Source organism: Macaca mulatta, chromosome 18 (assembly GCF_049350105.2).
Source record: "Macaca mulatta isolate MMU2019108-1 chromosome 18, T2T-MMU8v2.0, whole genome shotgun sequence".
Taxonomy (NCBI): Eukaryota; Metazoa; Chordata; class Mammalia; order Primates; family Cercopithecidae; genus Macaca; species Macaca mulatta.
The window spans coordinates 49,526,463-49,542,825 of NC_133423.1; the positions used below are offsets into that span (position 1 = coordinate 49,526,463).

The 16,363-nt window shown below is 34.9% G+C and overlaps 1 protein-coding gene across 1 annotated transcript in view; it reads left to right on the plus strand.

The window, feature by feature from the left end:
* The window catches only part of RIT2 (Ras like without CAAX 2), a 384,044-nt gene that overhangs the window by 192,940 nt on the left and 174,741 nt on the right, over positions 1 to 16,363 (plus strand).

A 16,363-nucleotide genomic window follows, 5' to 3' on the forward strand; every position in this document is an offset into this window, starting at 1 on the left:
AATCTCCCAGGTAAGCCTTGTCTGGATTTGTGAACTAGAGAATCAGTGGCAAATAAAACGAAATTGTTTACGCTACCATGTTTTGGGGGTAATTTTTCAAGCAACAATAGATGATCAAAACAGAATCTTTCCCTCCTTCCAGAATTAGAACAAGCCACTGCTTCTCAGGTTGCATCAGAAATTACTCTTATATACCATCCATTTCCTTCAGGCTGCATCTGCTATATCAATGTGATCAATAGACAGTCTCAAAACTTCTCCAAACAAACAAAATTGATAAGGAAGAAACTATGTCTAGCTTAGATTGAGATTCATTACCATAACTTACATAGTTCATTCATTATGTTTTATTCTCATCTGGTCAGACACTACTTCTTGGGCAATAACAGATGATCGAACTATGATGGCTTCCTCCCTGAGTTCTCAAGATAGTAATGATAAATCAGTTGCCCTGGTTCAAGAATCAGGCAAATCATATCACAATTCCACTCCCATGACTCACATTGTACAAAGTAATATTACTGAGAAGTGGCATGCAAATCAAATTTTTGTAAATCTAATTCTGTAAATTGAGTTGCTTTGTTATAAATTGAGATGCTTCATCTTTCTTTTCATTGACCTTAAGTTTAAACTGGCTTTTAATAGTTCATGTTATTCCAGTTAATGATTTATTGTTAGCCTATTTAAAGTAGTCAACTAGTAAAACCTTTTACTAACATAGGAATCTTCACTAAAACAAATAGTTGTCTCCTATCTTAAGGATATTATAAATATGGATTTTCATGCCTAATACGTTTTAAGTTTTCTTAAATTGAAAAGATCTCATACAGAGTCCATGTTTACAAGTTGATGTTTAACAGGGAACGTATTTCTATGATTTAGTGCAATGCATTTTTGTGATGACATTGTTGTATATTCTACTTGAGAATCTAAGCATCTTAAAATGGCAGCTAATTATTGTTTTAGGAACTATACTATTTGTTCATCTCTTCTGCAACTGTTCTGCTATCTTACTTTGCTGTTTCTCTTTGTCCAAAGACATGTTCAGCATAATATGGTTGCATTTCTATGGGTTAGAATTCAAGTTTATCTCATCAGTTAAATATGAATCTATTCTTAGATACTTGGCACAAAGGAAGAAAGTTGGAGGCTTAGTAGCTGAACCTTTCCTATATTCCTCTGAAGAGTGCTAGTGCTCTACTTTTCTTAGGGCCTCTAGGAACTAGCATGACAAAGCACCCTAAATGTACCATCAAGTGAACATATGCCCATTTTGTTGCACTTCTAAGAATTCCTGGAGAACAAAAACCTCTGATTGGGTTTCAGTTAGGAAAGCTACAAGTGACTCTGAAAAACTAGTGAATTTGAAAACATTCAGGTAACATTTTTTCAGGCGAAAAATCAACTAAACTTTCTCTACAATGATTACTCTTCATGACTCCAAAGCTGGCTGACATTTACTTTTCCCTCCCTCTCCAGGCCCTGTCTTACCAGGCTCAAAGGTGACCCTTAGGATCTCACAAAGGCATGTTTATCAGAACCCCTATCCCAGCCTGGATAATTAGCTGCTCCTTTCAGATTAGCAGTGAAGTGAATCACAAGCATTACAAATGTCACTGAAATAAAAACCCAGGAAAAGATATTAAGATGTGTAACTGCAGATTTGATAGTCTTTTCCTTGTAGATAAAAGCAAGTACTGTAAACAAGATAGTCACAGAAAGTGCAAAAACCATGAAAACACAAATTGCAATCTTTGTAAAAATGTTCGTGTACCACTGTCTCCAATAATGAAATGTTGATGTAAAAATTTGGCTTCTGGCTGTGGTTGTGATAGCAATAATTATTCTTAAAACTGCAGAGTGGTTTTTTCTTAGCAAAATGATTTCAATTCGTACTTTATTTTAATCTCGCAACTGCCCTGTGTATTTGTAAGCCAATCATTTGAAGAATGAGGACATCTGACAAATGAATATATTGATAGCAATTGACTTTACTAAACTATTGCAGCTAGTGACAAAATTAAGACTAAAACACTATCACATTGTATTCTTTTTGTTCATCAGTATTTGAAAGGTTACATCTCTATTTCTTCATTAAAAAAAAAGGAAACTCAAAGAAAAATAAAAATGCTGACACCTAGATGGTTTGCAGCTCAAAAGAATTCTGTAAGGATTCCTAGAGTGATAAAGTTAAACTCTGAAAGGTGAAATTACGCTGGTGCTGTTGTTTAGTGGTGAGAGGCAAAGGAGTAGGATTCTCACTAAGCAACTCTTATTCCTTATCACCCTACCCTGAAAGAGTTTTGGAAGGAAAGAATTCTGATGGTTGAAGCTGCTTCTTTTCATATTTGGTAAGAATAGGTGCCTGTATTCTTAATGCATTTTGGGAAATCCCAGAGCCCTTTCTAAAAAAGATAAAAAATAAAGAGACAACGAGTTTTAGTGTATTATGTGTTTATCATTATTCACCTCCTTGAGCTTTAATGTGGAAGGACTCAAATGATAGTATTTAATCTGTGGTCAATATTCATTTTGATGGTGATATTACTGAGGATACATTTAGTGTTTTCAAGGCTCTGTGCTGGGCACGTTAACACATAAGATTTTATTTAATCCTCACCACAAGACCATGAAGTAGTCTCCTGTATACCTATTTACATATGAGTCAACTGAATCTCTAATACATTCAATAACTTGTTCAAGGTCACACAGGTAATTAGAGTTGAGAGACAAAACCCAGTGTGTTCTGGCTTGAAATCTCACTATGTCTTATGGTTGGCCTACAAACCATCGTCATTTTATCATGAATTTATTTTTTATGTCAGCTTCAAGATACTATGCTTCTCAGAGCAATAGCATCTTATGGACAAGGAGGAGCAGGAAGAATCAGGATAATAATTCTTGGGGTTGGAGTGGGCAGTTCCAGGCCATGGACAAGCCAGTAATAGCCCAAAGTTGGTTTCCTTACCCTTTTGGTGTGAGGAAAAATAAAAGTAAGGAAATGGGTTTCAAAATTACTGGAAAGTTCTGTTTTATAACAGCCAAAAAATTCTGTCCAAAGTTTATCCAGGCTATTCTAAAGCCTGTCTTAATTCCTGAACAACATGAGGGCCTTGAGCTCCCGTGGTCTTTGTCCCTATTCATGCAGGCTTCTGTCTTCCCACTGGAGAGTAGAAGGAGATAATCCCCGATTTCTCTTTTTCCAAAACCCTAACCGGCTGTGCAAAGCAGAAGTAGGCTATGAATGAAGTAAATTTCAGGGATCTGCGAGCTAGATTAGAAAGTTTTACGTCAATTGCAGACCACAAACTTTTTTTTTTTTTTTTTTTTTTTTTGAGATGGATTCTCGCTCTGTCACCCAGGCTGGAGTGCAGTGGTGCAATCTCTGCTCACGCCAATTTCCACCTCTCCGGTTCAGGTTCAACTCCTGCCTTAGTCTCCCGAGTAGCTGGGATTACAGGTGCCCACCACCATGCCCAGATAATTTTTGTATTTTTAGTAGAGATGGGGTTTCACTATGTTGGCCAGGCTGGTCTCTAGTAATGGCCTCAGGTGATTCGCCTGCCTCAGCCGCCCGAAGTGCTGGGATTACAGGCATGAGCCACGGCGCCCGGCCAAACTGTTTTATCCTGAAGGTAGACAAACCTTTTGGTCCCAACAGCCTAATTGCAGCATAATTCTCAGCTTTAGGCCTTGAAACTGTGCTTCCCACAGTCTACATAACTCTTGAAGTACTGAGTTGAAATCATGAAACGCCTTTATTTATTCTTTAGTGAGATATCTAATTAAAATAGTTTCTTTACTTAGGGGGTATTTGGAATTGTGAGAATTAGGAATTACTGGATTTAAAAAAGCATACTATCTATTTAGAGTTATATCAAGCATCTACTTATATTTGGAGAGTGGTGATGGTTTCGGAATATAGTAAAGCAATGAGTAATCCAGTCCCTGTCCTCAAGAACTTTCTCTTCTCCTCAGGATCTGTGCATATGATGTAGGGAGAAAGCCTCCTTAAACAACACAGGTAAATGTTGAACAATATGGCACAATCCATAAGTGCAAGGCTTTTTGAAAACCAGGAAAGACCCATATGGGTAGCACATTTGAAGAACAAAGATAATGAATGAATATCTTGACCAAGTAAGAAAGATAAGGTGAATGGTGACAGTTATTTTAGGAAGGACTGAAAAGAATCAATCTAGGCTGGAAGGAAGAAACCTTGGGTCTTATGAGTGTACACAAGCAGTAGAGTGATCAGTGGGAAACTTGGAAGATCAGTCTGCCTAGTACACACACATCAAGCATCCTAAGCATAATTTCATAGAGTCTCCCTTGAAGACACATTTAATCAAAGGCAAAGCATAAATATGTAGCAGAGCATATTGGATATAGTATAATGCAGTAATTAATTGCAAATACCACTCAAATTTAAAAATTAAAGAGTAGTGCTTCATTATCTTTCATTGTCAGTGTACTGGAAAATTTATATAAACATATTTTCTAAATGATGAGGGCTTAGTTTTTGAAGAGAAAAAAAGCTTCAGTAATTTACTCATTATTTTGGGATAGATACTCAAATTCAATTAACTATTCATTAGCCCAATTTATCTTTTCCATAGCATTTTGTAATATGTTATTAAATTTAATAAAATAAATGTGAATGTATTAACTCCAGTTGAGACAGAAAACAAAACAAAACAAAGCTTAGAGTTTCACATGATTTATCCAAACTGGTTGGTTGTAGAACTGGAATTTGACTTACCTTAGCTTACACATATATGTTTTCACTACTGTCACTTTTTAAATTTAATTAATTTTCCTAATGGGTAACAAGCACTCTTTTAGAATCTGGGAGTACACAGATGAACTTGACAGCTAAAATCTCTATAGGTAATAATGTGAAGTTACAGTGGAGGAGACAGATAATGAACAATTTGAGTATGGGTATGTGTATTCTAACTGCACAATGCAAAAATGATACTAGGAATAAAATTATACATACTCAAATATGCATGCATACATACACACGTTTGCACAATTCTGAGCAGTGAAAAGAGCAAAGGAGAAAAATGAAGCAAGGGAAGGAGTTGGCATGTGGAGTGTAAGAATCGGAGCTGTATTTTCTCTAGGGTGGTCAAGATGATCTCTCTGAAAAGATGGCATTGAGCACAACTCTAGAGTGTGGGGAGGACTTGGATGAAGAGCATTCCAGACAGAACAAACAGCACTTGCAAAATCTTCATGGCTGGATTTAGCTTAGCATGTTTGAGAGCCATAATAGCTGGTGAGGAGACAGCATCAGGTTATACAGAGCTTGAAAGTTCTTCGGTAAGAATTCGGATTTTATTTAGGTGTGAACAATTGTTTAAAACATTTGAGCAGAATTGTGGTATGAATACATTTCTATTAAGTCAGTCTTGACATTGCGTGGAGCAACCATGAAGCAGTGAGATGCATTTGGAGGCTCTTTCAGTCATCAGAATGAGAAATGATGGTAGCTTGAGTGAAAGGGATAGTGCTAACTGTTCACGAATTCCATACTCATACTGCACACTGACAGGATGGCAAGTGACAAGATTATAGTGAGGTTTAGAGACCTTTCATGTAGCAACAAAATCTTCTACATTCCTCAGTGGCACCTGAGGTCATCACTGCTTTATCACACAATCCAGTGGGTGTCCATGATGGAGTCCTCATGACATTGTTAAGAAATGTACGCAGCATACAGAAACTAACAGATTATGTAATTGAAAGAATCAGATAGTCCTGGGTTTGAATTGTTACTCAGATGATTTCTGTGTCCTTGGACAAATCAGTAACAGACACAAGATACGTACGTAAGTTCTTCAGAGAAGTACTTCCTGCCCAGCACAGGGGTGGGAAGATATAATTCATAGTAATTACTGATGTCACACCCTTTCTGGGGAAACTCATTTCAAGTTAAGTGTGGGCATATATTTCCAGCCATTTCAGCCCAGTGTGAGATACTGACAGGCAAATCTTGCTAGAGAGCCCCCACTAGTTTGGTAAAGACTCTGTTGGGCTTGCATTTAACTTCTCTCTCTGCTCAACCCTGCCTCCTTCTCCTTCCTTTCACAAATGTTGATTCCTAATAAACATCTTGTGCTTCAGACTCTGTCTCAGTGTCTACTTCTGTAAAATAGGATGATAGTATCTCTGTCATAGTGTTTTTGGGTGGGACAGATGAGATAATGTCAATAGGTTATCTAGCATGGTGTATGTCACAGAGCAGCGCCTCAATAAATACTGGGTGCTACTATCGCTGTCGCTCCTCTGGATTATTGCAATAGTCTTTGGGTTAGTATTCTTCTAATAAGCTCTCTTACAAATTAGAAAGTAGCTAATCAAGTGCATATGAATTGTGTGAAAAGTAAGAGTAACTAATCTGGGTGAAGGCTCAGGGAGCTTTCTGATATAGGCTTCAGCGCATGGATTTTGCAAAATTAATTTTGAAATTGTTTCCCAACTTTTCAGCTGTAAAATAGAGTAGCAATTCTTTAATAACTGAAATCTGCCTAGGAGAGCCTTGAAGAAATTACTGCTTTTTTGCGTAGTTTATGAGCTAAGTAAAGGCAAGTAATCTGGAGCTAGAGAACAGACACAAAAGATTACTGGCCATTCCAGAAAACCTAAACTAATTTTTAAATGTGTGGAAAAACTCATCTTGGACAAAAACTGTGGTTCTTAAAACGTCCTGAAACCAAAAGAGATAGTACCACCTGTGATCTTCATTAGAAATACAAATTATCAGGCCCTATCCAAGTTCTGATAAATCAGAAACTCTGTGGGTAGGGCACAGCAATCTATTTTAACAAATTGTCTGGGTGATTCTAGAGTATAGTATGCTAAAGTTAGAGAGCCAGTGGGCTAGAATATAAAATGAAGTACATGAAGGATAATTTTATTTGGGGACACTATAAGAGCATAGAACCTGCAAGTGTTTTAAAGACCTTAAATGAAATATTTGAGACCTGAAAGAAAAAATATATATACACATACAGTGTAATATATACATAATAATACGTGTATATATATATTACATATGCACATATATACAAACATATGTATATATACACATGCATGTATACAAATGTTTAAAATATAAAATAATTTTAAACATAAAAATTAACTAATGCTTATATTAAAAACAACAATGTTGAAAGTGTTACAGATTCAATGTCGTTTTCCAGGCAAATTTGTCATTTAGAAAAATCTAAATTTCACTGTTTATATTGCACATCTACACCTCAATAGACTTCTACTTGATAGTTTCATGTTCCATTGGAACAGAGCTTGTGTTTCCTCAGATTGAACTGACATTGTAACTGTTTGCTTTCCCTCTTTATTTAAATTGTCTTTCACTGAATTGTTTGGTTTTCATGGATCATTGACTGCATTTGTAAAATTGACAAGCCAGAAAAGGCTTTGGGAAATAAGCTTGTTTCTTTTTAAGGAAAAGAAAGAAAGCAAAGCTGTTAGGGAATTGGATTGGTTCCTTGAAATGAAATCCAGTATTACAATACCACTCTTAACTAATCTTTTGTAAATTTTAAAACCAATCACTTAAAAGAGATGCCAAAAAGGAAATAAATACTGAGTGGGTAAAGTTTTTTTAATTTTTTATGATCCTGTCTAAGATTTCAGGTCTCTATTCCCTTTCGTAGGTATCCTTGCCTGCCCAAACCCTAACATTTGTGGAAAATTTCCTCAACACTCAGCAGTCAGACTCTGGCTATACTTAATAATCAAGTGTATGGTGTGTGTTTATGTATGTGTGTGTGTGTGTGTGTGTGTGTGTGTGTGTGTAGTTATAAGTATAGCTGTAGGTGCATCAGATAATTCAAGACAATACTGTAAATCCAAAAGAATGATATCCATAGATTGAACTACAGATACTCAGAATCAGGAGCACTAGCTGTGTGTTCATGGAGTACTATTTTTTTTTTTTTTTTTTTTTTACTTTAACTCAACCACGTGCTTAGGGAATTACATAATCCAGCTTTTACAAATTGTTTATTTAGAAGTAATTACAGATGCACAAGAAGTTACAAACAAATGTGTATAAAAACCCTGTGCATCCTTCTCCTAGCATTCCCCATGTTAACATCTTATGCAACTCTAGAATAATATGAAAAATAATAAACTGACATTGATTCAATCCATAAAGCTCATTCATATTTTACTGGTTATACACGTACTCATGCATGTGTGTATGTGTATAATTTGATGCAATTACGTCACATGTGTAGCCTCCTTAACCACCGGCATAATCAAACACTCAACTCTGCCTTTACTCTGAGGCCTGTCGTGTTGCTCCTTATCCATCCCCTTCCTATCCCAACCCCTAACCTCTGGCAACTACTAGTCTACCATGTCATTTTTTCATCTATATAATTATTTTATTTTTTGATTATTATATAAATGAAATGAGTTAATATGCATCCTTTTGAGATTGTTTTTCACTCAGCATTATTTCCTGAATTATGTCCAAGTGTTTGTTATCAGTAGTGTGTTTTCTTTTTATTACCAAATAGCATTCAGATTTGGATATACCACAATTTGTTTATTCACCCTTTCAGGGACATTTGGGTAATTTCCAGTTTGGTGCTATGATGAAGAAAGCTGCTATGGGCATTCACAGACAAGTTTCTGTGTGAACATAAGCTTTTAATTCTCTGGAATAAATACCCAAGAACACAATTGCTAGAACTTATGATAAGTCCATTTTAGTTTTGAAAGGAAATGCCAAAGTATTTTCCAGAATGGCTCTATTATTTTATATTCTCACCCTTGCCAGCATTAGATATTATCACTATTTTTCATTTTAGTCATTTTGATCAGCATATAGTGATATCTCATTATGATTTTAATTTGCATTAGTCGAATGACTAACGATATTGAACGTATTTTCATGAGTATATTTGTCATCTAAATATCCTCTACAGTTAAGTATCTGTACATACTTCTGACCATTTTATTTTCTTATTTACCTTTTTAATTGACGTAAAATGATATATATTTATCAGGTACAACATGATGTTTTGTAAAATTATACATGATGAAATGGCTAAATTGACTAGTTAACATACGCATTACCTTAAATACTTATTTTTTGTAGTGAGAACACTTAAAATCTACTCTTAGTTATTCACAAGGAATTTCATATTGTTATTAACTATAGCCACCATATTGTAGAATAGATCACCTGTCCTTATTACTCCTAACTAGCTGAAGTGTTGTATCCTTTGACCATCTTACCAACCCCTCCCTGCAGTCCTTGGTAACCACTTTTTTACTTTTTCTATGAGCCCAACTTGTTTAGATTCCATGTATAAGTGAAATCGTTAAGTTTTTGTCTTTCTGTGCCTGGCTTATTTCACCAAGATAATGCTTATTTTCATTTTCGCTGTGTCCATTGACTCTTTTCTGGTTGGATTGTTTTTTTTTTTAAGTTTGAGTTATGAGAGTTCTTTGCATATTCTAGATTCCAGGCCTTTGTAGATATGTGACTTGGAAATATTTGGTTTTAGTCAGTAGTTTGTCTTTTAATGGGATCTTTTACAGAGTAAAAGTTTTACATTTTGATGAACTAAATGTATTGATTTTTTTTCCTCTTATGAATTGTGATTTTGGTATCAAATCTAAGAACACTGCCTAGTCGTAGGTACACATGAGTTTCTCCTATGTTCTTTTCTAAAAATTCTATCATTTTGTTTCACATTTATATCAATTATCCATTTTGAAAATTATTTTTTGTATAAAGTGTTTTTTTTTGGCTGATGGATGGTTAATTGCTTCAGCATTATTTATTGAAAAGTCTTTTCCTTATTTATTGAAGTGCTTTTACACGTTCATAAAAAATTAATTAGGCATATTCATGTGGAGTTATGTCTGCATGTTCTATTCTGTTCCTTTGATCCGTCTATCTTTCTGCTGCTACCAGACTGACCTGATTAGTTCAGCATACATACATAAGTCTTAGCATCAATAATTCCTCCCTTGTTTTTCTTCTTCTTAAAACATATTTTGGCTATTTTAATGCTTAATGTTTCTTTGTTAATTTTAGAGTAATTTTATGTTTACAAAGAACTGCAATGACATTTTGAAAGAAATTAAATTAAACCTATTGGTTATGTTGAATTGACATCTTTACTATGTTGAGTTTTCCAATCTATGAATATGTTTCTCTAAGTATTTAGCTCTTCTTTGATTTCTTCATCAACATTTTATAAATTTAATTATGCAAAAACTGTCGATGTTAGATTCTTACCTATATAATTTTCTTAGGAGTAATGGAAAATGGTATTAAATTTTTGCTATTACATTTCTGTTTCCAATTATTTCTTGTCTGTATCTTGAAATGCATTTGCATTTTGTGTATTCATGTGGTATTTTGTAACCTTACTAAACACAAGAGATACTTATTAGTTCTCAAAGTATTTTGTAGATTACTTGGGGTGTTCTACACAGACAAGCTTGCGATTTGCAAATAGAGAGTTTTACTTCTTGCTTTCTCATCTGTATATCTTTAATTTCCATTCCATGCGTTATTGCAGTGGCTAAAATTTCCAGGATTATTTCTGTAAGTGTAAGGAAAGACATCTTTGCCTTGTGCCCAATCTTAGAGGCAAAGCATTCAATTTTTCACCATTATGATGCTTGGTGTAGTTTTTATAATAGGTATTCTTTATAAGTTTGAGGACATTCATCTATATTCCTAATGTATTGAAAGTGAATTTTTTTTTTCATGAATGGGTATTTAATATGCTTTATCTGTAGTAAATGATATGATAAGTTTTTTTCCTTGGCTTATTGAAGTGGTGGACTACATTAATATATTCTGAATATTTAACCAGTCTCACATACCTGGAATAAATCACACTTTATCATAATGCATTATTATACATATATATTTTTCTATAATATTTTGATAAAATTTTTTTGAGAATTATTTTCCTCTGAGTTAATGAGATATATTGGTCTACAATTTTTACATTTCATGTGATCCCTGTTGGGTTTGGGTATCAGTTTAATACTGGCTTCATAATATGAATTAGGAAGTATTCCCTTTTCTGGTTTTGAAAGAAATTGTGTAAACTTTGTGTTAATTCTTTTTTGAATATTTGGGAAAAATTTCCTATGAAACCATCTGAGCCTGGAAATTTCTTGAGCAGAAGCTTTTAAAATAAAAATTTGATTTCTTCAATAGTTATACAACTATTCTATTTATTTGATTTTGGCTGAGTTTGAGGAGTTTGTGGTCTTCAAGAAGTGGTTTATTCCTTCCACCTTACTGAATTGATGAATGTAAAGTTATTCATAATATTTCCTTGTAATCATTTAAAAAATTTGTTTCAATAAAAATTTCACATATATATAAGGCATATAACATAATGTTGTAAGATATGTATATATGGTAAAATGGTTGCTATAGTGAAACAAATTAACATATCCACTATCTTATATGGTTACCCATGTGATGATCTGTTGAGATGTCTTCTGTTACATTTCTGATTTTATGCTTTGGGTCTTGTCTCAATTTATGTCTGTCAATCTTGCTAAAAGTTTACCAATTTTATTGATTTTTGTAGATTAATTGGCTTTTAGTTTTATTAGTTTCCTATTCTCTTGTTTACAAATTCATTGATTTCTGATGTTATCTGTATTATTTTCTTAATTCAGCTTGTTTTGAATTTATTTTGTTCTTCTTTATGTCTCTTAAAAATATATTTTGTGTCTATTTTTATTCTACTCTATGTATTATTTTCCCTTGATATTTCCTATTTGACCAATGCATTATTTAGGAGTATATTTTTAATCCCCAAGGTGTTAAAAAATTTCTCCCTGAGTTTCTGTTATTGGTATACTCTTCTTTGATACATTGTGGTCAGAGAACATACTCTGTGTGATTTTATGTTTTTTTTTTATTTGTTAAAGTTTATTTTATTACCATGATATAGTCTATCTTGGTGAATGTTCCATGTAAGCTTGAAAAGAATATGGATTCTGCTGTAGATGGTTAGAGTGTTCTATAAATGACAGTAGGTCTTGTTGATTAATGTTTCATTATTCGCTCTCCTTGCTGATTTCTATCAATTGTTTAAAATGGGATTTTGAAACCCATGTTATAATTATGGATTTCTTTCTCATTCTCCTCTAATGGTTTCTACTCTATGTATTTTGAAGTTCTGTTGTTTGGTCCAAAAACATTTAGGATTGCTATATTATTGGCAAATTAATCCATTTATTATTTTGTGATGTCCTTATTGTCTGTAGTAATTTTGTTTGCTTTTAAGTCTCCTTGATCTAGTATTATTATAGTTGCTCCTTTTTAAAAATTAATATTTGCCTGATATATCTTTTCTATCCTTTGGTTTTCAACTTATCTGTGTCATAATGAAACAGGAGAGTTCCTTGACGCCTCTTGGGACTTGCAACAGGGATGTGGCTCTGCCACCATGTGCTCAAATCCCTTACTGGAAGGGGAGCAGGCAGATAGGCAGGTGCAGGAGCAAGGATGAGCGTTTTTGGACCCTGGCCCCACGGTAGTGTCTAGGGGTGTGTTACAATTAATGCCCTTTTAGCAGTTGCTATCCACAGATGACTAAGTGTTAAACCAGCTCAGTGGAGAGTCAGATGACAGTCTTTTACACCCTCCCCTCTTGGTTCCTGGATCCTTGTCCAGCATCCAGGAAGAATGAGGTCACTTGCACTTGAAGGATGGTGAATGTGGGGATTTTATTGAGTGATGGACGTGCCTTCAGTAAGATGGATGGGAACCTGGAAAGGGGATGGAGTGGGAAGATGATCATCCCCCGGAGTATGGTCATCCCATAGCCAATCTCTCCAACTGTCCCCAGCTGAACTCCTCTCAACATTCAGGTACTGTTTCTCTTCTCTCCTTCTCTGCCTCACCACTCTGCTGCTCTGCCACTTTGCCACTCTTCTGTTCCTCTGGTCATCTGCTCTTGGAGCCTGGTGTTTGTACAGGTTAGCGGGATGTTGTGGGTCAAAATGCAACATTTGGGCAGGAAAAAAGGAATGTCTGTTCCCATTTAGGGTTATGGGTTTCCAGGCTTGAGAACGGAGCCTTTGCCAGGAAACCAACCTCTTCTACCCAGTATTTCCCTGCCTCCTGTCTATCTATATCAATAGTGTTTGAAGCAGATTTCTTACAGCCCACACATAAGTGGGTGTTGTTTGTTAATTCCACTATGCAAATCACTACCTTTTAATTGGTTTAGATTATTACAATTAAATAATTATTGATCGCTTAGAGCCTATGTCTGCCTTTTTATTATTTGTTCTCTGTTTTCACTTTCTCTTTCTCAATTGTCCATTGTTTGTCTGTATGTATCTTGGCCTAACTGTGGATAACTTGAAAATAGTTTTAGAATTCTATTTTGATGTATTTATGTTTTTCATTATAGCTGTTTATATAGTTTTCTTAGTAGTTGCCTGCTGGTGTCATTGTGTTACCGCTTCAAGTTAAGTATAAAAACCTTTCTTCAATTTAGGTCCCCTTAATCGCTTTCAGGTATAATTGTCTCAATCATTTCCTTTGCATACATAGAACACCATGTTAGATGGTGTTCATCTTTACTCCAACTATAAAGTATAATTTTTAAACTCATGAAATGAAGGATGGTCTTATTATGTTTACTGCAATTTTTACTCATTCTGTTCTTTACTTTCTAAAGATCCCAGTCATCATCTTTTATAATTTTTTTTTAGTTTAGAGTTTCCTTCAGCTATCTGTATTTTAAGAAAGTAAATTGTTTTATTGTATTAGGGTGATTTGATTTTTTAGATTTGCGAAACATAAACTTGAAAACTGGAGGGTTTTAAAATGTATTCCAGCGATCTTTAGGTAAAGGTGGATTTTGGTTACCTGGTTATGTTCTTTAATGGTTATTTCTGAGATTTTAGTGGACCTGTCACCTGAGCAGTGTACACTGTCCCCAATGTGTACTCTTTTATTCCTCACCCCACTCCTAACAGTCCAACCCCTGAGTCCTCAAAGTCCATTATATCACTCTTACGCCTTTGCATCCTCATAGCTTAGCTCTCACTTATAAGTGAGAACATATGATATTTGGTTTTTGTATTCTTGAGTCATTTCACTTACAATAATGTCCTCAAGCTCTGTCCCAGTTGCTGCAAAATACATTATTTCATTCCTTTTTATGGCTGAGTAGTATACCATGATGTACATATACAACATCTTCTTTATACCCTCAGTCAGTGGGCACTTAGTTTGGTTCCATATGCTTGCCATTGTGAATTGTGATGCCATAAACATGTGTGGGTATGTGTCTTTTTCATACAATGACTTCTTTTCCTTTGGATACTCAATAGTGGGATTCCTGGATCAAATGGTAGTTCTAGTTTTTGTTCTTTACGGAATCACCATACCATTTTCCATAGTGGTTGTACTAATTTATTAGGTTGGAGCAAAAGTAATTGTGGGTTTTGCCATTTAAAGCAATGCAAAACCACGATTATTTTTGCACCAACTTACCTACCTATACATTCCCACCAGCAGTCCTGTGGCTACTCTTTAATGATAAATCTGCTAGCAACAAATTCTCTCAGTGTCCTTTCAACTGAGAATGTCTTTATTTTAGTATGAAGGATTATTTCACCAGATACACAATTCGTGATTGACTGCTCTTTCAGTACTTGATAAAACTTGTACCACTTCCTTCTGTCTTCCGTGGATTCAGATGGCAGATTCTGTCATTAAATTTGCTTTTTTCTTTATAGAAAATGCAGCAGTTTTCTCTGTTTTAATGATTTATTCTTTGTTTTTAGTTTTCGGAAGTTTAATTATAATGTGATTGGTGTAGTTTTAGGTTTATCCTACTTGAGTTTTACTCAGCTTCTTGAATCCATAGCTTTATGTGTTTTGCCAAATTTGGGAGGCTTTCAGCCAATATTTATTTGAATATTTTCTTAGCTCCTCTCCATTTCTCTTCTTCATCAAAATTATGATGATTCTAATGTCAGATATTTGTTATTGTCCCACAGATCCCTTGATCTCTGTTTATTTTTTCTTTTAGTCTATTTTCTCTTTGTTGTTCAGACTGAATAAATTCTATTAATTTGTCTTCAATTTCACTGATTTTTTCTGTGTCTTTTCCACTCTGCTGTTGATAACATCCAATGAAATTTTTGCTTGTTTTTTTCTTTGTTTGGTTATTTTGTTTTTCACTTCCATAATTTCTATTTCATTCTTTTTGTTTTATATATTCTTTTTGTGTCCTGAGATTTTCCATGTCTTTTAAATTTGTTTTACAGTAAATTATAATGATTATCGAAGTATTTTATGAGGGTTGCCTTAATTTTTTTTTTTTTTTTTTTTTTTTTTTTTTGAGACTAGGTCTCACTCAGTCACCCAAGCTGGAGTGCAGTGATGATCATAGCTCACTACCACCTCTGTATCTTGGGCTAAAGCAACTCTCCTGACTCAGTCTCCCAAATAGCTGGGACTTCAGGCACATGCCATCACACCTGACTAGTTCTTAAAATTATTATAGAGATAGGGTCTCACTGTGTTACCCAGGCTGGTCTGGAACTCTTGGCCTCCAAGAATCCTCCTGCCTTGGCTTCCCAAAGCACTAGAATTACAGGCATGAGCCACCATGCCTGGCTAAAATTTTAACAGATAATTCCAACATGTGGATAGTATTGGTATTGGTATCAAATGATTGTCTTTTGTCATTCATATTGTGATTTTTTCTGGTTTTTGGTACCAGTGATTTTTACTACATCCCAGACATTTTAGTCATTACATTAGGAGACTCTTAATCCTACTTATGTTTTCTGTTTTGGCAGCAAGTTGCTCTGTTTAGGGTTTGTATGTGAGTTCTGGACTACTTTTTGTGGGCTTTGGGTCCAATAATGATTTAGTTGTTCCTCTCCTTGCAATGTTTTCTAGTCTGTTTTGTTCCTTGACGCCTTTGGGGCTTCCTGCTCAACCTCTGAAGTTGTCTGCAGTAGTAATAGGAACTTTCCTAGTCCATTGGTGCCAGGAGGATGCAGGGTTCTGCTGATGCTGGCTCTGAGAGTGGGTTGTTCTGCCTGCCACTGCATCACATGTAAAGTAGAGACTGGAATGGCTGGAGTTTCTCTGCTGTTGTTACTCACGCAGGTCAGAGCTTGGTTTATATCTTTTTTTTTTTAATTAATTATTCACGGTTGGTCCTGTTGGCTCATGCCTGTAATCCTAGCACTTTGGGAGGCCGAGCAGGCAGATCACGAGATCAGGAGTTTGAGACTAGCCTGGCCAACATGGTAAAACCCTGTCTCTACTAAAAAATACAATTATTAGCTGGGCTTG